General features: G+C 37.8%; 2 protein-coding genes across 4 annotated transcripts in view; one reads left to right on the top strand and one right to left on the bottom strand.

Annotated features, from left to right (window-relative positions):
- The window catches only part of LPIN3 (lipin 3), a 69,625-nt gene extending 53,513 nt beyond the window's left edge, over positions 1 to 16,112 (bottom strand). The window contains exon 1 of one of the 2 annotated variants that reach the window (XM_058175772.1): positions 15,995 to 16,112. The gene's annotated coding sequence lies outside the window, so the exon portion shown is untranslated. Of the gene's footprint in view, positions 1 to 15,990 lie in introns of both variants that reach the window. The other variant, XM_058175775.1, reaches the window with a different exon arrangement.
- ZHX3 (zinc fingers and homeoboxes 3) overlaps positions 15,457 to 27,696 on the top strand; it is a 54,442-nt gene continuing 42,202 nt past the window's right edge. For both annotated transcript variants that reach the window (XM_058175771.1, XM_058175769.1), the window contains exon 1: positions 15,457 to 15,761. The gene's annotated coding sequence lies outside the window, so the exon portion shown is untranslated. The remainder of the gene's footprint in view (positions 15,762 to 27,696) is intronic.

Raw genomic sequence — 27,696 nt, 5'->3', positions numbered from 1 at the left:
GCTGACCTAGTTGAATCAGCTTCAGGAGACATAAACTTGTTTCTCAGAAAATGAACAAACAGGAAAAACAAACAAGTCTTCAGTGGGGAGGCCATGGTTTGTTCATCAAAGGACAAATTCCCTCTATTGTGATAGAGGGAATTGATCTCTTGACTTGCAGGGGATGCGCTATGTTTGTTTTTCTCCTTGAGCATACCAGACTACACATGTTTCAAGTGTAAGATGACTGCCTTATTGAAAGTGAAGGAACTAAGGCAAAAAATGTCCACTTCCCAGCTCATCAGGAAAGGTGGGAGTTTCTTGAATCAGACATAAGAAAATGTGTGCTAGGAAGATACTTCCAAGAAGCTCCCCAGAAGATAGAAGAAAGACAAACTGAAAGGATTGAGATAGCAGAAGCTTCGGTATTCCAGGGCACAACTATTGATGGTGTTTCTGCATCTCTGGTTGAAGAGCTGATGCACAAGGCTCAGAGACTAAGAAAGTAGACACTACAGGTTCTGTGAAGGGAAGGATTCCTGCATCTGGTCCAAAGAACAAGATGCAGTAAGTTGTGATGATTGGAAACTTCCAATAAGAGGGGACGAAAGAGCAATCTGTGGGTGGACTGCCTATACGGTATATAGTGGTCGGTGGCCTTTCCAGAGTACACATTCAGGATGTGATGGAAAGATGCTGAGAGTCTTTAAAGCTGTTGACAAATATCATTTTCATGGATATTTGAGAATCCAGTGAGAACAAATGACACAACTAGACAGAGACTTGAAGACATTTCAGTTATGAATCCCAGAATAGGAGGCTATAGACCCAGTTATTGCTTTATTCCCTCCTTCATATCAAAGAACATTACCCAGGAAGACAGAAAAGAAAATTGGAAATGAGTAACTGACTATGTAGATGATACCCACAAGAATTATTTGAATTGTTTGAATGGATGCATGGGCTGTGTCTCACAAGAACTAGCAAGAATATAAGAATATGTTTGGAAGGCACCTTGCAAATCTGATCTGTTGAGCTTTCAGCTAATCTGGTAGGAAGAAGGAGAAAGAAGACAATCCAAATGATAATGGAACATCAAATATTGTACTGGGAAGGCTGAGGAAGAGTTACCCAACAATTACCATATAATTGCCATCAGAAACAGGTCAAATTGCATGACCAGGGGTTTTAGCAACTATATATAAGTACAAAGGTTATGGGGAACAACAGGAAGAACTAGAAGTTTTAAAACTTGAAGGCTGATATGATTTAGTAGATATTACTGAAAGCTGGTGGGATGAAATTCAAGGGTGGAGTGTGGATGTTGAAAGTATAATGCATTGAAAAGGAATAAATCAGACAGAAGGAGAGAAGAGTGACATTTTAAAGGAAATATGTGAACAAAATGCACACATATATATTGAGATCCTGAAATATAAGCTGAAAAGTCAAAAATATTTGAATAAGAATATATGGAAGATGAAAGAATACATTATTATTGTGGGGGTATCCTATAGATCAACATGCTAGGCAAATGATCTCCCTAATGCCCTCTTGGACCAGACTACATAATTTTTAGGGAAGAGAGAAATCTTGTTCATAGAAGATATTGATTAGAACACAAACTCACTTGAAATTGGAAATCCCTCATTGGCTGTCAGCCCTTCAAGGTGGATCAGATGAGGAAACCAAAATTATGTAGAATAGCAGTATGCTTATTATAAATCTATATTTGAAAAATCTAGGAAGTCTAAATGCACTTCTCTCCTTATCTTTGTGTGAACTAGGGAGGATCTGAAGGATTTTCTCGGGTTACATGTCTGCCCTGAATGCAGTCCTCTTTTATCTGTCTGTTGTCTTGGCAGCATCTGTTTCTCCTTTCTTTCAAGGCCATTCCTCTTTCAGTATAATGAAACAATTATTGTTTCATTGTTCAGAAGACTGTTCCAAATTCAAACAGCTTTTACCATTAGGAAATTTGTCCTGATATTTTAACAACAATTGATATTCTTGCAGTCTAAACCTATTCTTTCTTGTATTGTTTTCTGGAATAATTCTGAATATGTCATCTACCTGATACTCTTCAAATACTACAGCATAGTTTACTATTCTCTGGCTTAATCACACCCAAGGCCTCCAAGTGTTTCTCACAAGCTTTTTTTCTAGTCTCATCATCTTGGACATGCTCCATTCTCCCAATGCATTTTCTAAAATACAATGCTCAGAATTTGATGCAGTATTCTGGGTATGACTCACAGAGAACAGACAGGAACACTGAGCGTTCATAAGGGTATTTTTGTTGTTACAAAACAGAATTGCATTTGTTTGTTTATATATATATATATATATATATATATATATATATATATATATATATATATATATATATATATATATATATATATATATATATATATATATATATATATATATATTTGGTAGCTCCATCTCACTGTTAACGGGACACGGTGGCTCAGGGGCTAGGACGTTGAGCTTGTCGATCGAAAGGTCGGCAGCTCAGCGGTTCGAATCCCTAGTGCTGCCATGTAACGGGGTGAGCTCTCGTTACTTGTCCCAGCTTCTGCCAACCTAGTAGTTTCGAAAGCACGTAAAAATGCAAGTAGAAAAAATAGGGACCACCTTTGGTGGGAAGGTAACAGCGTTCCGTGCGCCTTTGGCATTGAGTCATGCCGGCCACATGACCATGGAGACGTCTTCGGACAGCGCTGGCTCTTCGGCTTTGAAAGAGATGAGCACCGCCCCCCTAGAGTTGACAACGACTAGCACGTATGTGCGAGGGGAACCTTTACCTTTACCTATCTCACTGTTAGGTTGTGTTCCGCCAAGATTCCTTTTCACATGTATGTCTGCCCAATGTAGTCCCATCGTATTTTATACTATATACCAGAATATAATTTTTACGCTTCCACAATCAACATGATAATTATAGTCACATATATCTGTAAAGCTTCCAGTTAAGAAATACTGCATTAAATATGATTAAAAATCCTAGGTGTTTTTTTTTTTAAGGAATGGTTGTTCAGCTGGATATTAATACGGCTAATATTTATACAGCCTGCTTACAACAAAAAGGGACAAAAATCCACAGCAGGGGAAGAATCTTCACAATATATAATGAAAAGACTTCAGATAATTCTTATTTCTTATGAGAACAGAGATGTTATACAAAAGCAGAAATGTACCCTCACGCATGTACAAAATATAAAATGTTCATAAATTTTACACATGCAGTTCAGGGGTGAAATCCAATTTTTTTTACTACTGGTTCTATGGGCGTGACATGGTGGGTGTGGTGTGGCTTGGTGGGTGTGGCTTGGTGGGCGTGGTAGGGGAAGGATACTGCAAAATCTCCATTCCCACCCCACTCTGGGGCCAGCCAGAGGTGGTATTTGCCAGTTCTCCAAGCTGCTCAAAATTTCCGCTACCGGTTCTCTGAACTGCTCAAAATTTCTGCTACCGGTTCTCTAGAACCTGTCAGAACCTGCTGGATTTCACCCCTGATGCAGATAGTACACAAGCACACATGTAGAATATAAATATCCCTCTCTTACATGTGTATGTGCAGTTGTGCACGCACAAACATATGACTTTTACTCCAAAACTACTATATTAGCAGGCAGGTAGACCCACTATTTTATTGTCATTTCAATGGTGGAGTTGATCTTGATTTTCTTCCTTTATTTCACCAACAAATATTTCACTTAGATTATCTTTGATGATCAACATTTGTATAGCAGGTTTATTAAAAGTTACAATTAAAATGATAACAAATAAAAACTAAAAAAAAGAGAAAAAATTAAAAAATAGATGTGTTTTTTAATCTACCTGGTCTACCCAAATATGGGATGCAGCATATGGCTTCCTCTTTTGTCTTTCAAGCCCAGTTCAGGAGCCTTCACGTAAATATAAATTCAATTTAAAAAACAGAAAGTTGCAGAAAAGTAAAAAGTGCAAAAAAGAAAAAAATAGAAGCGAGACATCATATGATCATGCCACTTAGCAAAAGCAGTTCCAACAGTCCCAATTTCTATCATTAAGCAAATCACATGTGATTCTTAGATGAAGACCTTACATAACCATGACTAAAAACTTCCCTACTGATTTTAATAATAATAACAGAGTTGGAAGGAGGTCTTCTAGTCCAACCCCCTGCCCAAGCAGGAAACCCTACACTATTTCCGACGAATGATTATCCAACATTTTCTTAAAAATTTCCAGTGTTGGAGCATTCACAACTTCTGCAGGCAAGTTGTTCCACTGATTAATTGTTCTGTCAGGAAATTTCTCCTTAGTTCTAAGTTGCTTCTCTCCTTGATTAGTTTCCACCCATTGCTTCTTGTTCTACCCTCAGGTGCTTTGGAGAATAGTTTGACTTTGCTTGGAAAGCCAGCAGAGAAGGTTGCAAATTGTGATTTCGTGACTATGGGACACTGCAACTCTTGGAAATGTGGACAAGTCACTAAGCACCCAAGTCATAATCACATGATCACAGAGGCCTGTGACAGCCAGAACTATTTTAAACTTGAGAGAAGTTGCAGTAAAGAGCGAAATAAACTGAACTCTTTCATGTCTTGGATACTCAGCAGCCTCTTTGAAAAGGGCTCTTATATTTTTAAGGAGATCAACAAAGAGGTTTTTTTAAGGAGATGATTCAGCAAAGAGAAAACAAAACAGAAGTACCAAATCACTTTCCCCCCAAGATTGTAAATTCTCATGCTGGAAAACAAAGCCCAAACCAAAGAGGGTGGGCTATTTATTTATTATTTTTTCTTACAAGGGTGATTAATTTCAGAATGCTAAAGATCATTGCAATCTTCTCTGAAGATTGTCTGAAAAATTACTTTTTGTTGAAAGCTTTCTCTGAAGTTGTTGGGGAGGGAATTTGATTAGGTATAAGAACTTTCCCCACCAGAGAGATATGAGGGTTTTGATAAAGCCTTGGGAACCCTAAGCAAAGTGCCTTAAACCCAGGTGAGGAACCTCCGCAAGCAACACTGAGCCCATATTTTCCCGTCCCAGGGGAAAATAAACAAGGTCAAGAGGAGTAGTATCAAAGTGGTCTTTGGATCTCCAGATGATTCTTCCGGGTGGCTCCACCTCTTCGCTGAGCCCTAATTAAAGGGGCTCCGCACTGAATATCGTAAAAGCCAGGAAAAGCCGGCTTTAATCTTTTTCCCTGGATGAAAGGGGGAAGATAAGAGCGCAGGAAATGTTGGTAGACCTCCCCAGAGGCTTTGTTTTAATTAAGCAGAGCCTCGAAGGGTCGACGGGTCCCATAAATATTCCTGCCATCTCCGACTTCAGTGCGTGTCTGCAAAAGCAGGAAAAGAAGAAGGTGTCCATCTCTGCTAATTGTCTTATCTTTATGGATCTCTTTAAGCAGACGGAATGAGTGCAAGCGGACGATTATTGGATTGCAAGTATTTTTGATTTCCGGACTTCTACCTTTTAAAAAAGAGAAATTTTTTTTTCTCCTTTGTTTTAATTGACTCTTAAAGATGGCGCCTGAACGGGAGTGAAAATGACGAATAAGAAGATAAGAAAAGTTATGTGTGGATTTTAATGAAGTGAACTGAGCTCTCCTATACTTAAAGGGGAAAAGAGAAGTTTCTAGACTTATATTTTGTGAATTTTAAAACTGAAATGGCTACTAAACCACCTAAGACTGGGGGCAGAAGGGTTCTGAACCAGCTTTAGAAGATCTGATTAAAGAGCAAGGAAAGTGTCTGAAGAAAGGTTTAAGGAGATTATGGATAATAATGAGAAAATAAGAGAAGAAATAAAGAGAATAATAAAAAATAAGAGAAGATATCTTGATGGCTTTTCAAGGTTTGGCAAAAGATTGGAGGTGGTGGAGGAGGAGGTGCAAGAAATTGTTCAGTCAAATCAACAAATAGAAAATAGAATGGGGGGAATGCAAATCAAATTGGATAAAAATGAAGATCAAGTGGTGGTGATGCAGTATAGAATGATGGAAGGAGCTCTGAGAATGAGGGGTTTGAATGAGGAAAAGGGAAGATTTAAAAAACTTTATCAGAAGCTCTGGCTGAATTTATTGAACTTGATCCACAAGAGGTTGCTTATCAAATTGACAAAATTTATAGAGTTAATTCTTGGATTGCTAGGCAAAAGAAACTTCCTAGAGACATTGTGGTTTATTTTTTGAAAAGAACAGTGAGGAATCAAATTTTGCAAGTTGCTTTTCAGAAAAACTTGAAAATAGGGAACAGGAGTTGAAGGTTTTGAAAGAGATCCTCCCAAGATGTTAAGGGATAGAAAAGACTTTACATTTTTACACAAGAACTTAAGAAATACCAGATTCAATTTAGATGGGAGGTTCCAGTTGGCTTGACAGTGTATTATCAGGAAGAAGATATCGATTGACACAGTGCTTAAGGCCAAAGATTTTCTTTCTACAGTGCTGAAATTTGAAATAGAAATAATAGAAAAAGAATTCAAGAGACTCAAATGGGTGTGGAAGCTGAGGTGATTCCAGTGATGTTACCATCAGAGGAACAACCACAAGAACAAAGACTGACGAGGGGAGCCCTTAAGCGTAAAGAAAAGGAGCAACAAACTCAAAGTAAAGTTCAGGACTCTGCTACAGAAGCGGTGGGAGGAGCACGGCCGAAGATACGGGAGGACGATCTTCAGTTGATTGCCCAAAGGCTTCAGCAGCCCAGTAATGGCAAATAAAATCTTGACTTGGAATGTCAATGGTTTGAACTCAGCTCAGAAGAGAAGAAAAATATTTCATTATTTGAAACAATTTAAAATGATGTTATTTGCTTACAAGAAACGCATATTAAATTATCAGATCAAAAGTACCTAATAAACTCAAAGTTAGGTAAACATTTTGTTGCTTCAGCTTTGGAGAAAAAACATGGCATAGTGGTTTATTTGAGAAAAGATATACCAGCCAAGTTAATAGAGGCAGATATTTATGGAAGATATATTGCTATTGAACTTACAATAGAAACAAAAAGGACTCTCTTGCTTGGTATATATGCACCCAACCAGCAACAAGAAAAATTTTATAGAATGTTATATGATAAGTTGATCTATGGGATTATAAATCGTATTATATTGAGAGATTGGAATGGAGTAATAGATACACGAAAGGACAAGAGAATTTCTTCCAAGAAGATACCTGCACATGCAAAGCTGCCTAAATCCTTTTTTGATATGATAGAAGATTTTGAGTTAAGAGATGTATGGAGACTGCGGAATTTGGAGGAAAGAGACTATACTTTTTCTCTGATAGGCATCAATCCTTCTCACGTATTGATTTTATTTTAATTTCTAATGATTTGCTTTTTAGGGTGAAGAAAACTAAGATATTTCCAAGATGTTTGTCTGATCATAGTCCTGTTTGGATGGAATTGCAATATGGAAAAGAGGGTAGAAGAACTTGGAGATTAAATGAAAATTTGTTTAGATATCAGGATAATGTAAATCAATGTAAAAAGCAGATGAAAGAATTTTTTGATTATAATTTGAATAATGAAACATCGATAGAAATGGTTTGGGACTGCAGTAAAGCTTTTATGAGAGGTGTATTAATATATCTTAATAATAGACAGAGAAATAAGCAACAAAGACAGCGTAGGTATTTAGAAGAGGAAATTTATAAGAAACAACAATTATTAATACATAACCCACATGATCAAAAACTTAAAGATGCAATAAAGTTACTACAGAATCAATTTAATATGATAATGGCTGATCAGGTGGCAACAAATATACAATATGCCAAACATAATACTTTTGTAACGCAAATAGACCTGGTAGGTGGTTAGCATACACTTTAAGGAAAAGACAAAACAACGTACTATAGAAAAAATAGAATACAAAGGTAAAGAGAGATATCAACAGGATAAAATTAAAAAAGCTTTTTTAGAATATTATACAAATTTATATCTTAAAGATAATATATTGAATAGGGATATTGATAAATATTTGAAGGAATATAAGGTTAAAAATTTAACTTTAGAACAAACGGATGAATTGAATCGGCCTATAACCTCGGAAGAAATTATTTTGGTAATTAAACAATTAAAATGGGAAAACTCCTGGTACGGATGGGCTTACAGTTAGTTATTATAGGAATTTACAGGATGAGATGTTAGGTCCACTTAAGGAATTATTTAATCAGATACAACTAGGAGAATTCCCCTCATGGAGAACCTCTTTTATTTCATTGATACCAAAGAGGAACAGGATTGTTCTAAACCTGGGAATTATAGGCCAATCTCACTTTTAAATAATGATTATAAGATTTTGTTAAAATAATAGCTAATAGATTAATGTTGATTCTGCAGCGAAGAATTCATAATGATCAATCTGGATTTATAAAAGGGAGACAGATGAGGAATAATGTTAGGCAGATTGTTAATTTACTGGAGTACTTAGAAAAGAAAAATTTTATTCCAGCAGCATTTATTTTTCTCGATGCAGAGAAAGCTTTTGATCGATTGCATTGGGATTTTTTATTTAAATTAATAGAAAAGATGCAATTTGGAGATGGTTTTTTAAGAATAATTAGGGCAATTTATGGAGAGCAAACAGCACAGATTATAATCAATGGTAGCTTAACAGAACCTTTTAAGATTGCGAAAGGAACAAGACAGGGATGTCCTTTATCACCATTATTGTTTATTTTAACTCTAGAACCATTATTGGATAAAATACGAGAAGTCAAGGAGATAGAGGGAATTAGAGTTAGACAGTATGAATATAAGTTAAGAGCTTTTGCAGATGATTTGGTGATTACTTTAACAAACCCTATAAATTCTAGTAAATCTTTGTTGGAAATAATTGATCAATATGGGAATGTCTCAGGGTTTAAGGTAAATCAGAAAAGACAAAAGTGATAATAAAAATATGGCCAGACAACAGAAAGAAAAACTAGAGGAAGTAACAGGATTTGAAATTGTAAAGAAGGTTAAGTACTTAGGGGTTTATATTACGTCATCAAATGTGAAATTGTATAAGAATAACTATGAGGTTTTATGGCAAAAGTTCAGAAGGAGTTGATTGTTTGGAAAAATTGCAATTATCTTTGCTGGGAGAATTGCTGCTATTAAAATGAATGTTTTACCTAGATTTTTATTCCTCTTTCAGATGATACCAATAATTAAGAAAGATAAGAATCTTGAGGAATGGCAGAAGGAATTAACAAATTTATATGGGAAGGTAAAAAGCTAGGGTTAAAATGAAAATAATTCAAGATTCTCGGAAAGGGAGGTTTAAAAATGCCTAATTTTAAATTATATTATGAAGCAGCTGCTCTCTCTGCAATAAGTGATTGGTTTAATTTAACAGAGGACAGAATTTTGAATATAGAAGGTTATGATTTGTTATATGGATGGCATGCATATTTAATTTATGACAAAAAAGTGGATAAGGCCTTTAAAAATCATGTGCTAAGAAATGCCCTTCTGCGTGTTTGGAAAAAATACTCTTATAAACTAAATTATAAGGTTCCTATATGGGCATGTCCTAGACATACAGTAGAAAATATAAACATAGAACAGAAGCAGGAAATGATTACATATAAAGATCTTTTGTATACTGAAAGAGGTAATTTGCAGTTAAAATCTCTGCAAGTATTAAGAGAGGAAGGGAAAAATTATACTTGGTTTCAATATGAGCAATTATGTGCTAGATGGAAGGGAGATCAGAAAATTGGTATAGAGCAGAACGAGGGAAATTTGGTAAAGCAAATTAGAAATCAGTCTCAGGAGCATATAAAGAGATTGTATAATGTGTTACTTGAAATAGATTCTGAAAGGGACTTGGTAAAGGACTGTATGATAAAGTGGGCACAAAATTTTCAGGAGCCAATATTATTGGAAACGTGGGAAAAATTTGGGTTAGAAATGTTAAATTCACGAGGCACAGAATCTGAGGAAAATTTTTATAAAATGTTTTATAGATGGCATCTGGATCCTAAAAAATTATCGTGTATGTATCCAGAAATGCAGGCAAAATGTTGGAGATGTAATTGTGATGACGCTACATATTTTCACATTTGTTGGACTTGTAAGGACATAACGGCCTTTTGGATAAAAATTTGGTGGATTTTACAAAATGTTCTGAAAAGAAGATAAAGTTCCTGCCGCAATTTTTCTTGTTGGGAATTATTACGGATTGTACAGTAATTGAGACTAAATTGATTTTAAATCTAATAACCGCAGCAAGATTACTAATAGGACAATATTGGAAGAAAAAAGAAGTACCAACAATACAAGAATGGATATTGAAAGTTGCCAATTTGGCTGAGATGGCGAAGATATCAGCCTTTTTGAAAGACAATACGCAAGAAAGATACTTAAAGGAATGGAAAAATGGATTGACTATATTCAACGTAGATATCAGACTAAGAGTTATCAGACTGTTTTGAATGATTATGATGTATTATGTTTGATTGCTTTGGGGAAGTTAGGAATTGATGATTGTAGGGGTATAATTAAGTTGGGACGAAAATTTTTTAGCATATGTTTGTTTTACTTTTAACTATACCTTGTGCTTGTTCCGGGAAGTCGGGGGGGGGGGGGAGGGGGGTTGCGAAGGGAGGGGGGAGGAGGGGGGGAAAGGGGAAAAAAAAATTTTGTAAAACTTTTTGAATAAAAAAAAAAAAAAAAAAGATCTCCAGATGATTTTGTACTAAACTTCTTATCAACTCCAGATGACATGGACAGAAAAAGGAACTCTTGCATATATAATTCAGGCACATCTGGGGAGGTAAAGTTGAGAAGATGTGGAAAGAATTAATACCCATATTAAAAAGTGATCTCATCCAGGCAACAAAACTGAGATAACACTACTACTAGACAGCAAATGTAGCCCTTTACTAATTTATATTGATCTGTACTTTGATACATTATAGCTCTATGAATTGTCTGCACGTGTAGGCCATATGTAGGATTCCTACTTATATAGTTCATCCATAGGATCAAAGTAAGAACTTTGATCAAAGGCTATTTTCTCTGCGGCCTCAGACTCAAAGGGATACTCCGAATTCGACACTATTTTTACATTATAAAAATCTGTGTATCGTATCTCACTCAATTATAACTCTTGTTGTATTTCCATTTGCCATTATTATAGCTTAAAATTTAATGCCAGGCTATCATTCTCTTTGTGCGGTTTTGACATACAGTTTTGCCTAAACTCAACCATTTGTATCTTATTTGAAGTGGCATGGACATACAAACAGTGATTAAACAGGACTTGCTGGGAGGTGTCAAGGTGTTCGGTGTACTTTACAAGAGTACTGGCTTCCTGGTGTAAAACACACAGGTAAATGTGTATATTGTATCACCATTCATCCTAGCAATAATTAAGAAGTCAGAGAGTTTTCCAACAGAAAAGACCAAATCTTGTTTATTTAACTTTCAACATCCTCCTTACGTATCATTCTGCATTTGTTTAAATTAAACCTCGCGTGCCATTTCATGTTAATAAATACTTTTCTACAGGTTTTCCTTGAGCGTGCCTTGTATAAAAGTGTTCTGTAACAAATGCCATTTGAAAGTCATTCCTCCTAATGTTTACTTTTGTTTTAAACACCTGAAGTGCATTGCAAAGCCCAAAGAAAAAGCTATCTATACATATAATTTTGACAAGTGTAAATTAGACCAGGGCTCTCCAACCTTGGCAACTTTAAGACTTGTGGACTTCAACTCTCAGAGTTCCTCAGCCAGCAAAGCTGGCTGAGGAACCCTGGGAGTTGAAGTCCACAAGTCTTAAAGTTGCTAAGGTTGGAGAGCCCTGAATTAGACTGATTTATGTTAAAAAGCAAAATCAAGGTCTTCCTAAACACAGGGGGTAAATAGACACCTTTGCTCTGTTTATCAGAGGAGGAGGCTACCACTTGGGTAGAGCACCATGAGCCACTGTTTGCACCATCATCTAAAGAAGATCTTCAGGATGGAGCAGTAAAGCACTATTATTCCAACAGTGACACTCTTTCCAATGAGTCAGACAAGGTGAAGAAGACCAAAGCTGGGTGTGCACAAACATATCATTAACTAAACAGGTTGTGCTTGGAAGTTTCCCTGAATAGTAGGGATGTAGAAATAGTAGAGATGTAGGAAGCATGTTGGCCCACATACATTTATTTACAAAGTTCCACCCATATGCATGAAGTAAATTTAGGTTTTTTTGGCCTAAACTCTGAAAGAATGTAGGAGTGATGGTAATTTGAAAACCTCTTACAATGAAACCTCTTCAGAAATACATATAAATACATATGTTTCTTTCATCGTTAATAGGCAATGTTACTAGATATAATCACTTGCCTGTTTTCTGAAACGACAGATAGTCCTCAGTTAATGACTGCCCAGTTTAGTGATTGTTCGAAGTAACAATGGAAGTGAAAAAGTAGCTTTACAACCAGTGTTCTTACTGAAGACCACTGCAGCATCCCCAGGGTCATGTGATTATGACTTGGACACTGATGCGTTATGATGGTGGCAGTGTCTCAGAGTCATATGATCACAATTTGTGCTCTTCATAGCTTGCAACAAGCAAAGACATTGGGGAAGCCAGCAGGAAGCTAGAAGTCACGGTCATGTGATGTTTTACTTAACCACAGGTGAATTCCAGTGGAGCTGCTGTCATAAATCCAGCATAGTCATGTGACTTTTCACTATATGACTGCATTGTTAATGATGAAGTTGTCCCAATTTTATTCTGAGGACTACATGTATTGATTTTTTCCCCCAAAGTGTTCCCAAGATAAATAACAGGGTGGGTAAGTTTGTTTGTTTGGCTGGCAATTCATTTACTTAACGTGGCATAACAAATTGATGAAAACCAATTTAATCTGCAGACCTATGCATATGTATCAGACAGTAAGCATCATTACACATTGCAGGATTTACCTAGAGTCAAGTCATTCCTCCACATTTTTGGTGGAAGGACTTGGAGGCAAGGCAGCTGCCCTGTTTCCTATGAAGAAAAGCAGATGATGTAGCATTCTGTTTTTAAACCTTCTCCTGCTCTCTTCCCTCCCAACACACCTTTCAATATTTGTTTTTTTCTGGGGCAGTGTTTCCTAACTTTAGCAACTTTAAGACATTTATTTATCTATTATTAAACTTCCATGCTGTTCACCTTGCCAAGGCGATTCTCAGTGAGATATGCGGATTTCAATTCCCAACTAAGCCCGCATGGACCAATTTATGGAAATCATGGGGAGCAATGGTTGCTAACCCTAATGGCAGTGTGAATGTCTGTGAAAGTCACCTGGGAGACTAGTGGGCTTCCTACTATTGGCTGGCCACTGTGAGAAAAGATGGATTTTGAAGGGCCAGGGCTCCAATGCAGCAGGGAACTGCTTAAGATCTTAAGATCACTCTGCTAAACAAATAATTCCCTCAACACTGTCAAACTATTTACTAAATCTGCACTACTATTAATCTTCTCATTGTTCCCATCACCCATCTCTTTCCACTTATGATTGTATGACTGTAACTTTGTTGCTGGTAATCCTTATGATTTATATTGATATTGATTGTTCCTGATTGCTTATTTGTACCCTATGCTTATCATTAAGTGTTGTATCATTAAGTGTTAAATTGTACCGTATGACCATCATTTGTGTTGTAAATGTTGTACCTTGATGAAGGTATCTTTTCTTTTATGTACACTGAAAGCATATGCACCAAGACAAATTCCTTGTGTGTTCAATCACACTTGGCCAATAAAAATTCTATTCTATTCTATTTTATTCTTACGTGGTTACAGTATCTTTTGAACAATAACACTTTTTTCTATAACAAGGAACCTCTGAATACATTGACTAAAGCTTTTTCTTGCCTAGTAGGAATTTTTGGAGTTGGAATTGTAAACAATATGAGTGCACTTAGTTGGGAAGTCCACATCAAACATCTTCTAGAAGGGTTGGTGGACGGAAGCTTGTGAAGCACTCGTAAAGCTTCTCTTAGTTTTTCACTTACAGGTAGTCCTCAACTTACAACAGTTCATTTTGTAACAGTTTGAAATTACAGCACTTAAAAAATTTGACTGATGAAGTGAATTATGACTGTTTTTCACACTTACGGCCGTTGCAGCATCCCCATGGTCACGTGATCAAAGTTCAGACGCTTGGCAATTGACTCATATTTATGACATTTGCAGTGTCCTGGGGTCATGTGATCACCTTTTATGACTTCCTGACAAGCAAAATCAATGGGGAAGCCAGGTTCACTTAACAACCATATTTAACAACCATAACCAATTTAACAACTGCAGTGATTCACTTAACCACTGTGTCAAGAAAGATCGTAAAATGGGGCAAGCCACATAACAAATATCTCACTTAGCAATATAAATTTTGGGCTCAATTGTGGTCGTACGCTGAGGACCACCAGTATGAAATCTTCACTCACCTTACATCACTTATTTTGTAGTTTTAATTCAGAATCTTTAAGGATGTCTGTGCTTAAAAACCAATACCTATGAGCAATCCCATACGAGAAAGAAAAAAGTGGGGAAAATTTAGTAGCTATCTGGATGTTATCAGTCTGGGGTGGCAAGAATGCAGATGACCACTGAGTGGCGGTAAAGAGCTACAGAAAAGTCTCTTTGCTGTCATCTTGTGGCGGTCCACATTTGGCACCTCAGATCTGAAATGGCTATTTTATAAAGTATTGAACGGATATGCCTCACTGGTTACATCATCCCCCAACAGGGTTTGCGCAAACAGAACGAAAGCAGAATTTGGCTGGCTACGGCTGATGTGTTGTACAAACTCGGCTGTTGAAATTCATCCAGTAAATCGCTATTAATCTAAGCGGCGCAAACAGAGCAGCTCGAAAGGTTTTGCTTTGAAAATCTTGGGGCCGTGAGTTGCAGGGTTTAATTGAATTGGAATTATTTGGCCAAGTTAAGGTCGGCTGCCCTTCTCCACGGAGGTTGTACAATACTTGCCGGGCTCCTTCTATGATTTCTGCCCCTTCTTACCACGCCTGGGGAGGGGATGCCTTTAGAACAGGGGTCTCCAACCTTGGCAACTTTAAGCCTGGCGGACTTCAACTCCCAGAATTCTGTTTGCCAGCTTTGTTGACTTGAGAATTCTGGGAGCTGAAGTCCGCCAGGCTTAAAGTTGCCAAGGTTGGAGACGCCTGTTTTAGAAGGACCCCTCCGTTTAATATTTGTGCTCTGTTTATTATAAGGAATTGAGAAATGAAAAAAAGAGGTGGCGGGAATAAACGCGAAAAAAACCTGATGAGGGAAACCGGGTGAGCCAATAGAAGAAAAATCTGCCCGAGAAAAGAAAGAGAAACAAACAAACAAAAAACTTCTCAAAAGGGAACATAAAAAAAAAAAAATCCCCCGTCAGCCTCAGTCGAATGAAACAACCCCCCAAGTCTGTACCGATACTCGGGCGCATGCGTAAGGGTCTGATTACGTCACTCCCACTTTGGCTTCGACTCCCCCGTCACTTCGTCATTCTGTGTTGCAAGCCGGTGCCGATTTCCTTGTTTGCTGCGCTCGCCCGCGCTGGTTTTTTTTTTTTCCCCTTTTTCTTTCCCCCTCCCGGCACGGCGAGCCTAGTGAGTGAGTCCACCCCCTCGGCTTACGTCGGTGCTGTGGCGTCGGTTCGGCAGCCCCCACCTTCTCTCCCCCCCCCCCAGCTCCCGGCCGCCTCCACGAAGGAGTGAGCTACAGTCCGGGCCTGGGCAGCTGGGTGGCCGGACGTGTCTCCGATTCTTCGATCGGGAGCTGCCTAGGAAGTGTCGCTGGAGGAGGTGAGTCCTGGGAAACTGCGAGCTTAGTGGGCTGGAGGCGTCCCAGTTCCGGGTCTCGTACCTGGACCTGTTCCTGGTGGGTCCCGCAGCGTGATTCCCACCCGGCACCCTGTCATTCCTTCCATGCCCCCTCCTTGCTTTCCGTCTCCGTCTCTGTCTCTCTTCCACCCACCCACTCACTCACCCCCGCGCCCTTGTTCCCCAACACCCTTTCCCGCTCCGCTCCAACCTACGGTCTCCTGGGAAGCGCCCCGTCTCTGGTCCGACTGCGGTTTCCCCCCAGAGCCCACCCGGGCTTTGAAGCTCTTTCCCACTCCAATGAGTTGCGCTCTTTCTCTTTGACCCAGTTCTCTTTTCTCCCCCACCCACCCCACCCCACCCCATCCCGTGGGTTTCCTATCTTTTCTCCCCACCCCTTTATTCTAGGCTGACTCCCCCATCGCATCCATCTCCCTTTGTCTTCCAGCCACACTGTCCTCCCCAGCACCAGAGGGCTTCTTTCTCAGCCACACAAGAGATCGCAATTCCTCTCTGGTTTTCCTCTTCCTCCCTGCCGCCTTCCCACTGTTCAGCTGACTTGCAGTTCCTTCCAGTGCTGCTCTTGTGTTTTTCTCAACTCTTGTTTCTCTCTGGTAGTTTGATGACTTTTTCTCTCTATGACCTCTCCCTTCCAAGCCATCCCACCTTTTCCGGCTTCGGCTACATTCCTTCTCCCTTGACTTTTCATAACTTTCTTTTCTTTCTTTATTCCCTGCCGCCGCCGCCACCATCAAAACCACCCCACAACTTCTAATCTGCTAAAACAGGGGTCTCCAACCTTGATAACTTTAAGATTTGTGGATTTCAACTCCCAGAATTTCTCAGCCAGCTTTGCTGGCTGAAGTATTTTGGGAGTTGAAGTCCACAAGTCTTAAAGTTGCCAAGGTTGGAGACCCCTGTGCTAAAAGGCATTTCCTTTTCATCTTAAGTCCCTAGAAGTGGTTTTGACATCAGTACAACCTGTCCCCTATATCCTACATCACAGGAATTGGCCTGCTGGCTGGGGCTGCTCAAAAGTTGTACTGTTGTTTAGCTGTCTCTGAAAGCCACAGGTTCTTCAACCTCTTTACTAAAAAAAAAATTGGCAAGGAATAAGAGACCTTTGCACGCTAACTGTGGATAAGTTTTTATACTTGAATGGCCCTTAGGAATGTTCTTCAGTCCCAACGTTACTATTCTGTTTCTGTTTTTTCACTCTTGATTCGTTCACATAAAGACACTTACATTTCTTATTTTACCCCTGGTCTCCTCATCTTTATTCTCATTGTTTTTAATGCCTGGATATATGTTATATGGGGAAAATAATATGGACTGGTCGCACAAGGTTGTTGTAAAGATTTTAGCTGATCTGTACATGGAAAACAATTGGAGTAGTCAAAAGGATTGAGGGTGTCATTTTACGCTTCTCTTCCTGCCTCCTGATTTTCAAGTTGTTTGGTTGCTGCCCGGTCTTACTGCCTCCATCTTTTATCCCCTACATCTGGCAGCTTTTCTACAATCCTATTTTTTAGGATTATGTAAATATTCAATTTACCGATTTGATTTGAAATATACGTGAATGAATTGTTGAATTAAATTGCGTTTCCTACTTGAACTAGAAAATTTTACTTAATGCCTCTAAGTTCATTTGGACATTTCTACATATGCAGAAACAGCTGTTGATTTGGAAATCTGAATTGAAACACTTTGAGTTAATATTTCCACTTAAGTGCTTAAATCGAATTGACTTGATGATTCAAATCAGAATTTAACTGATATTCATAATTTTGCCTAGCAAATTACTGGAAAGCTTTGCAAGCAATTTAGTTTGCCTAAGAGGATAATTTCTATAGAGGGAATTGTATTAAAATGTAACAGTGAAACCAATGAAAAATCCATAATGGCTAAATACATTTAAGTGGTGTGGAATTCACAAGATCAAATGAGTGAAATGACAGTTGGCAGTTAAGAGTGGTGTAGAAATGAGCAAGTGAAAAAAATAGTTAAGCATGAAATGAAATGGTTATGAAATGCAAAACATAAAGTATATAGCAGTTTTTAATTTATATTCTATACATAGTGCATGCAAATAATGTAGAATAAATATTGTTTGTCTCAGGAAATGGACTACAATCTATGAAATATATGCCGTAATAGATCTGTTTATCTTGTCACAAGATTCTCTTGGTTTATATATAACTTACAACCACAATTGAGACTGGAATTTCAGTCTCTTAAGTGATTAAATGAGTCATCACATGACTGATTTCATTACAATTTTTACCACAGCCATTGAGCTAACCATGCGGTCATTAAGTGTATCACAGAGTTTTAAGTGCATCCAGCTTCCGCAAGGAGGAAGGAAGAACCCTGGTGGTACAATGGTTAGAATGCAGTATTGCAGGCTAATTCTGCCCACAGCCTGGCGTTTGATCCTGACGGGCATAAGATTGACTCACCCTTCCATCCTTCCAAAGTTAATGAGGACCCAGATTGTTAGGGGCAATATGCTGACATTGTAAACCACTCAGAGGATGAAGTGATGCATTTGGAAATCCCATTGAAAAGCAGCTGTTCAATGGAAACAGGAAAACCTTTGAGCTGTTTTCATATCAATCTGCATTGGTAGGGCTGCATCAAATTTTTGAAGATATTTATTTTGTTTTACAAAGTATGGCTGTTATTAACCGTAGTTTATTTGAAACATACTTTACAAATTATTTTAGTGGTTTTTTTTTTACAGAAAGTGTGAATCTTTCTCCTCCAAAATACCATGCTACTTCCCCTGTACTTCTCTCCTTTTTTAACACAAAGACCAGAAACTTGTAATTTTTTCAATTTCAGATTTTGGGGATTTATTTCAGTTTTTGGGATTAAAATACTACAAGCCTGGATAGCTTGAAAGGCTATAGATGGACATATTTCATGAACAAACAGCAGTTAGAATTGTTTGAGTGCTTGAAGCATGTTGATACTTTTCAATATTGTGTCCTTATACCCTGGTAGAAAAATGAAGTGGAACTAAACTTCGACACAGTAACAAATATATAGGATACTTTAAGAAGCTCAAAGGTTGTCCTGGGCATTATATAGAAAAAAGAAAAAGCAGATAGGAAAAGAGCTCTACAGAGTTGAGGCCTAGCAGTGGGAAGGATTACAATGTGCACTTTTCAGGAAAGACCCCGTAGCAGACTGTAGGAACAGATAGATTGCCTAAGAAAATGTTGACTTTCAAATAATTTGGACTTAAGTTATTTGGAACTTAGATAGTTACATTAACTTGATACAAGTATATGTCATAGATTAATAGATTTACCTCATTCCGGGAGCGGGTGCTTAGTCATCATTTATTTATTCTTTTCAAATTTATATGGCTAACCATCTCACAGAGGGTGACTCTGGTTTGCGTACAACAATCCAATAAAATAATAAATATAAAACAATTGTTACCTGGTTTAAATGGTTTAAAACTTTAAAAACTTTAAAAATATAAAAGCAAGACAGATTAAAGAAAAAATGAATGGAAGGATGTTAATAATGGGACCATCTCATGAGTTTATCTGTCCCTTGCCTGAGGGCATATCTGGGCCTTGAGGGATCTTCAAAATCTCAGGAGTGATGAGACCAAACTCTTCTCTGGTGTGGAGATTCTATAACACAGGGGCCACAGCAGAAAAGGCCCGTCTCCCAGGACTCATCAAGTGTGGCTCATAATACAGTTGAACCCTTCACATGCCCATTCTGTTGGATCTTGTGAGACAGGCAGATGAAATCAGGAAGAAATAGTCTCTCAATTAACCTGATCCCATGCCATGTATTGCTTTAAAGATCCACAATCTTAAATAGGACCAGGAAACAAACTGGTAAAGTGCAGCTTGCATGGGAAAGGGGCAGTGGTGGGAGTCAGCTGGTTTGGGCCAGTTCGGGTGAACCAGTAGTTAAATTGCTGGCTCGCCCCTCCCCGCCCTGTCCCCAAACATCCCATTTTGGCTACCAGATAAGTGCAGGGAGCCCTACTAGGCCCAAAATGGGGTGTGAGGGAGTATGGCACGCCCCCCCCAGCCCATTTTTGCTCCTAGGAGGCTTCAGGAGGCCAAGTGCTGCTTGTCATATCCCCTGGCCATGCCCACCATGGCCATGCCCACCCACCCAGTCATTAGAGCAGAGAACCAGTTGTTAAATTATTTGAATCCCACCACTGGAAAGGGGTAACTTACCCAGAAACTCATGTAACTGTTCACACTGCTGCATTTTACATCAGCTGAACTTTCTGAATAGTCTTCAGAGGCAGCCCCAGAGCATACAGCAATGGTTAAACTGGAAAGTCTATCATGTTACCTGGGGGCCATTTTGTAGTGAACCATGTAAGTTGTGTCACTTACAATTCTAGGTCTTGATCAAAAACTGAGAACACAATCTAATCTGTAAAGTACTGTGTCATTTCATTGAGATCTAGTATGGCAACTCTGTTGGGTATATTAAAGTAAACACTAGTATATTATCTCACTTTGTTTAACTTAGATGCATAAAAATAACAGGATTTGTTTTCTTTCAGTTACTACTGATTGTTAGATTGGAATAATAATTCATGCCTCAATACCTTTTTTCCCCTGTTGTTTTAAAATTCAACTGGTAGAAGCTTTTTTTAAAGTTGTGATCAGTATTAAGGTTTTTACTAATGTGGTTGCTTGTTTGTTTTCAGAGTAACCTTGCATACTGAAGTATTAGGGTTCACATTCCAGCCAATATGACTGACTTCCTATGCAAGCCACAAACACAGTGCATACTCTTACATGTAGATTTCTCTAGTATTTTTAAAATATATATTAAGATCACACTTGGAATACCATATATAGTTTTCTCCATAAAAATGTTGATCTGGAAAATATAGAAATATAGAAGGAAGTGCAATCAGGAAGATTATTCTCTCACTTTCATAAGAGAGAATATACAGTTGTGTCTTTTTAACTTAAGGGCAATGTTTCTCAACCATTACAACTTTAAGATGTGAGGGCTTCAGCTCCCAGCATTCTCCAGCTAGCATGCTGAATTCTGGGAGTTGAAATCCACACATCTTAAAAATTGCCAAGATTGAGAAACACAGACTTAGAGCAGGGGTCCCCAAACTTGGCAGCATTAAGACTTGTAGACTTCAACTCCCAGAATTTTCCAGCCAGCTAAGCTGCCATGTTTGAAGACCTCTGACTTAGAGTGATAGGTTAAGATATTTTATTGATTCAGTTGCACTACGGAATGAGCTGCCATCTGATGTGATGATTACTAATTTAACTTGTTTTAAAAGGGGATTGGCTTCTAGTTTTGATGATTGTGTGTTATTTCCTCAATCATAGGTAGCATACCTGACAAGCAAGGTATGTTTTCCCCACAGCAATTAAAGCAACTGGGGAAAAAAATTAGTTGGGAAAATAATTGGTGTGGATAAAATAAAACTTGGATCTGCCCTTTTAATCCTCCTAATTGTCACGCTCTCACTTTAAAATAAAATGTCAGCAGTATAACTCTTGGATGTCCAACTTTTGGGCTTGCATTGAGTGAAAGGGAATTGTCTTGGGCCGCATATGAAATATATAATATAGTGTATATAAATCACATAATAATGTTTCAAGTTTGCAATCTTGTGGGGCCACATTATTAGCTGTCCAGGGCTGTACTCAACCCACCAGTCGCATATTGGACAAGCTTTGTGTAGATTTATATGCTAATTTACTATATTTATTTACTAATTTATTGTATTTAGATCCTACATCAGTTCTTTTCCTACTTTTATCCGCATGACAAAAATGATGACAAATAGATTGGTGCAGTCATCCAGCAATCATAATCATCAGGAATCACAAACAGTCCCTAGAATTTTCATTCTAATCTTAAATCTGGGGTTAAATTTTTACGTATTAAAGTGCTGTAATTAAGTTTTGTAAAGGCTTGCATTTATAACATAAATTAGTCAAGATTACGTTAGATTCAGGGACCACTTTTTTGCCTGTAGTTAGCTTCAGAGGGTTTTGGGAATTGGAAATGTTTGAGTGGGATGCCAAAGCCAGATGGAAGGAACATGTGTTGGGATCTTGCGTCACTTTCACTTGGAAGGTTAACATTTCTGGGAAATGACTGGTCTGGGATTATCATGTTCTTTAAACACTCCAGGTTTTAGGAAAGGAAAAGATTTTTATTTTAAGAATTGAATACCTTAAGTTCTTCCTGATCTTGTCCCCTTTTCCTCTACAAGTCTTCTTTCACCCACTCCCCAATTTCTAATTATAGATTTTGGGAATAAATATGGGTAACCCTGTATTTTTATAGATTTGATTCTTTTCCATCTGCAATTTTAATTTCAGATGGAATTTACTCGGTGTTCTTTCCATGCCATCATTTGTGTTTTGTTAGTCCCTAATTAGGATCATGGTGTCCTAAGAAAGTTGGATTCTTCATGGGTATAGAGGAGCCAAAGGTTTCCTCATGAATTGGAACTTCTTAGATTGAAAAATATATATAAATTCAATTGCCTTTCAATATCAGAGAGAGATGAACAAACAGCAAAAGAAATTATAAGGCAGTGAGGCACTGAAGGGCAAAAGAAATTGTATTTAACAGAGCTTTTATTGCATTAAACATCATTACTTCATTTGATCTTTGTTGCTTAATTTTATTGTTAACTAATTTGTCTGGAAAATGATATTTTGATACTGTAACCTAGATATTGTAGTATTTTAAAATAATATTTCTCTTTTATAAACAAGAGGAGTGATGCTTCTGTGGCCAGTATCTTAGTCTGCAGCAAATAAACACAATATTGAACCTTGATACATAATATATGGTATCTATATGTTCTTATAATTCATACATTTAAAACATGTTGAATGGAGGTAGATGCATATTTTCATAAAATGTTCATGTTGAATAAATGCTTTTTCTGCATTTTTGGCTATTTTTTTTCTTGCAACTTTAAATTGGACATCTGTCTCTTGATTCTGGTTTTACCATCAAAAATTACTTCTGACCTCTTAAAACTAACATATTTATTGGTGGATTGTAGCTACTTTATGAGAGTCATCTTTCAAAAATATAAACTCACATGTAAAATATTAATTTAGCCCTTTCTATTTCATAGAGTTTTGTAGCATTCTTGCAACATGGTTATCAAGGTAGCTAAGGCATTTTTGGAGGACTGTTGCTTATGGATGGCATAGGTGTTTTGAACAAAGATGATCTTCAGGTAGCGCTGAAATATTTGGCCTGAAAATCTGTAGGGTTGTGAAGTTGTTGGAGGGAAAATAACTCTAATTTAGAGACAGTCATAAAAATCAAAGTATACTTCATTCTTGGTGTTTATTTGTGTTATCTGTTTTGAATGAAATCATGAATGCTTGAGTGGATTTGAAGTGTTTGAATAGTTTATTAAGCAGTGTCCTCTTTTAATTTTGTTCTTTGTTCCTGAACATATAGTAGCATATTAAGATTCACCCATAATCTCAGTGTCTGGGGCATTTCTAGCCACACAGATACTATTAATCTTAAATGCAGAGATTCTGATTTCTTTTTCCTCTTTGATCATTAAATTAACTATGTTTTTATAGTGATATAATATTTTATCTTTCTACTTGCTAGTTTGATATACGTTTTGAATACATTTCAATATTCAAAATCAAAATCTTTCCATATTAACATTAACACTGTTCATAAATTGAGGACAACTTTGATTTAAAAAACACCACCCAATAACTTATAGCTTATCTCCTAAGAGAAAGGTGGTGTAAGTTGAGTATTGGGACTGAAGAATTCTCAAAAAAAGCAAATCATCACCGGAAAACAGAGAGACTACATGGAGTGGTTTACTGCCTTCTGAATCAATGATGACTCAGATGTTCTAGCTGTGTTTGCTGCAACCTTAGTGTGCTAATATTGAACCATCTGGTTCTTAAATTCAGAACTAAGATATTAACCATTTATAGATTATTTTTTATTCTTTTATGATAATAGACTTGTCAGTAGCAAAGCTATTTAATTCCTTGTCCCTGTCATTTTTTAACATTTTCTGAGATGATTTTCATAGTTTCAGGATCTTCATCTTGCAGGCATTCTAGTGTTCAGAAAGTATGAATATTTACAGGATTTCAAATGGATATTTGAATATCCATTACCGGTGTTAGATTTTAAAATAAGTATTGTTAGTTTGATGGGGAGCTTCCACTATGTGTGTGTAAAATCATATGCTCAAGATGAACTTGCTGAAAACTATGACCATTAAATGTTAGTTATCAATACATGGTATACTAAATTTTTTCTGCTCGGGAATTCCATGTATTGTGGCCAAAAGAAAAGCTTGAATGCTTTAGGCCCAGAAAATGATCCCCCCCCCACAAAAAAAAATGCAACTTGCTATAGCTATAACCCCAAAGCATTCAAGCCTTTCTTTTGGCCACAATACATGGAATTCCCAAGCGTGATAAATTTAGACAAAGCTGGCTGAGGAACTCTGGGAGTTGAAGTCCACAAGTTTTAAAGTTGCCAAGGCTGGAGACCCCTGATATAGGATGCTTCATTTTGGATCAGCTACGGTTTCCAGATATTCTTCCAAGACAGCCTTATGTAGAAGAAACAATGACAAAGGCATGAATTGATTGTCCTTGATGCATGTTGTGCTTTGTTGGACTGCAACTAAGACACTGGCTGAAATTGAGCAAAGACCCTCATAGCCATAACTTTTACCTCATCCTCCATTAAAGGGCCCTGTTGCTCCTACCCCACATCTTCTGATCTTCAGCCACCCTCCTGATTTTCTAAAAGGAATGCCAGCCTGGCAGCTTTACATCTTTTTTGAAGACAGGGATCTTTTTTGAAGTGTCATCCTTGTCTACAAAAAAGGAGACCCCAGCCTAGTTGAAAATTACGGACCAATCTCTCTATGCTGCGTCACTTGCAAAGTAATGGAATCTATCATCAACCAATCCATTACCCTCCACCTAGAAACAAACAACCTACTCTCTAATAAACAATTTGGTTTCAGAAAAAAATTATCATGTAACTTACAATTTCTTCACTGCAAAAACATATGGACTACAAATCTTGATCAGGGCAAAGCAATAGATGCGATCTCCATAGACTTCTGTAAAGCTTTTGACTCAGTAGTACATGATAAACTTCTCCTAAAACTAAAATCCTATGGCATTTCAGGACCCCTCCACAGTTGGATAACAGCTTTCCTGTCAAACAGACAACAAGTGGTCAAAATTGGCAATGCTCTATCAAATCCTGTTCCTGTCAAAAGTGGCGTTCCCCAAGGCAGCGTTCTTGGACCAACACTCTTCATATCATACATTAATGATCTCTGTGACCATATTACAAGTGATTGTGTTCCCTTCACTGACGATGTCAAACTATTTAACACCACCAACAATATAACTAACCTTCAAAAAGTCCTTGACTATGTATCTAAATGGTCTAAAACTTGGCAACTCCAAATCTCAACCAGCAAATGCTCAGTCTTACATATTGGAAAAAAGAACCTAAACACTAAGTACAAGCTTGATGGACATTGCCTTACAGATGATCCCAACCCTGTTAAGGACCTTGGAATTTTCATATCAAATGATCTAAGTGCCACTGCAACTATATCGCAAAAAAGGCTTTAAGAGTTGTAAACCTAATCTTGCGTAGCTTCTTCTCCAAAAACACTACACAACTAACCAGAGCATATAAAACATTTGCTAGACCAATTCTTGAATACAGCCCGCCTGTCTGGAACCCATACCACATTTCTGACATCAATACAATTGAACGTGTCCAGAAATATTTTACAAGAAGAGTTCTCCACTCTTCTGAATACAACAAAATACCTTATGCCACCAGACTTGAAATCCTGGGCTTAGAAAATTTAGAACTGCGCTGCCTTCAACATGATCTGAGTTTAACTCATAAAATCATCTATTACAATGTCCTTCCTGTCAAAGACTACTTCAGCTTCAATTGCAACAATACACGACCACACAATAGATTTAAGCTTAATGTTAACTACTCCAATCTTGATTGCAGAAAATATGACTTCAGTAACAGAGTTGTTAATGCTTGGAATAAACTACCTGACTCTGTGGTCTCTTCCCAAAATCCCCAAAGCTTCGAACAAAAACTATCTACTATTGACCTCACCCCATTTCTAAGAGGTCTGTAAGGGGCGTGCATAAGAGCATAAGCGTGCCTTCCGTTCCTGTCCTATTGTTTCCTTTCGTTATATCCAATTAATATAGTTATTACATAGTCATATATATATGCTTATATATTGTATAGTTATTACATGCTTATGCTTATATATACTGAGTGACAAAATAAAAAAAAAATCTTCACTATAGAAGGCCAAACAAGTTGGGTGTGGCTGAAAGAGACTCGGGATTGGTCAGTTTTTCCCCTTTCCTTCCCAATAAGCTGTGTAAAGGGCAAGGTTTTAAGATCCTTGGCTTTTAAAAAATGTTTTTCTCTTTCGTTGTAGAAGGGGGATGAAGGGAATGTTATTGTTGCAAAAGCAACAGTAGCTTAGAAAGGAGCAGTCATTATTATCATTGCTTGTCAGTGTTCTTGATTGGACAGAAATGAAGATGATTGGGGTTATTTGTCCTGTTGGTGTGAATTTCAAGTACTTGTAAGAGTATAATAGTCAACTTACCTTCCTAGAGCTGTATTTTTTTTGTCTAAGTATTAGAAAGTATACTAGCATTCCCCCCTCCCAGGGAATATGCAGTTTTCAAATGGGATGGCATAGTGTTGTGTGGTTCTATTATAATCTATTTTGATACTTGTCCAAATAGCCACTGCTTGGCCTCACTTATTTTATTACCTGAAATTTGCCAAAGTTAGCTATTCCCAAATATTTCTCAGTTGTCTATAATAATTGGGTTCTCTCCATTCATGGTCCTTGATTCCTAGAAATAGTAATGAACCGCTTGAATACCCATCTGTCTCTTAAATTTCTAATGTGGAGAAGCTGCTTTGGAAATTTCAGAATTAAATTTAACTGGTTAAGGTGTGATATATTAACTTTGATTAAATAAGTATGAGGTGTGTAAAATAGATATATTGCACCTTGACAGTTAGCTTTGCACAGCAGCAGACAGTGTGTTCTCCCTTGTAAAGCATTGCTCTAGAGCTGATCAGCTGGGCTGGCAGTTCCCCAACCCCGAAATAAAATGGATTGTGCTCAGAAACGATTTTGGTCAGTCAAAGGTAAATAGTGAAGTTGCTCCATGATTCATATAAGGGGACTCTTTGTGGTTTTACTTCAAGCTGGTGCTCTGCTTCTTTGTTGTTCCATATATCTCTGTCTGGTATATTAGTTTAATGGTAAAGGTTCCCCTCGCACATATGTGCTAGTCATTCCCGACTCTAGGGGGCGGTGCTCATCTCCGTTTCAAAGCCGAAGAGCCAGTGCGCTCCGAAGACGTCTCCATGGTCATGTGGCCGGCATGACTAAATGCCAAAGGCACACGGAACGCTGTTACCTTCCCACCAAAGATGGTCCCTATTTTTCTACTTGCATTTTTTATGTGCTTTCAAACTGCTAGGTTGGCGGAAGCTGGGACAAATAACGGGAACTCACCCTGTTATGCAGCACTAGGGATTCAAACTGCTGAACTGCCGACCTTTCGATCAACAAGCTCAGCGTCTTAGCCACTGAGCTACTGCATCTCTCCCAGTTTAATGGTAGGGTATTACAAATTTTACTTGGACTCCCAAAGGGGTAGCAAGTAGGGTATAAGGTGTATTGCAGGAGTGTAATGCTCCCAGATCGGACCGGATCGTGCGATCTGGTAGCGATGGCGGAGCAAAGCTCCGCCCACCCACCCGGGTGTCATAACTTCCTGGTTTTAACCAGGAAATAATGTGTTTTTTATCTTCTGCGCATGCGCAG

The sequence above is a fragment of the Ahaetulla prasina genome, chromosome 3 (assembly GCF_028640845.1).
Source record: "Ahaetulla prasina isolate Xishuangbanna chromosome 3, ASM2864084v1, whole genome shotgun sequence".
NCBI classification, from domain to species: Eukaryota; Metazoa; Chordata; class Lepidosauria; order Squamata; family Colubridae; genus Ahaetulla; species Ahaetulla prasina.
The sequence above is the reverse complement of the archived record's forward strand: the minus strand, read 5'-3'. Positions and strand labels throughout refer to the sequence as shown.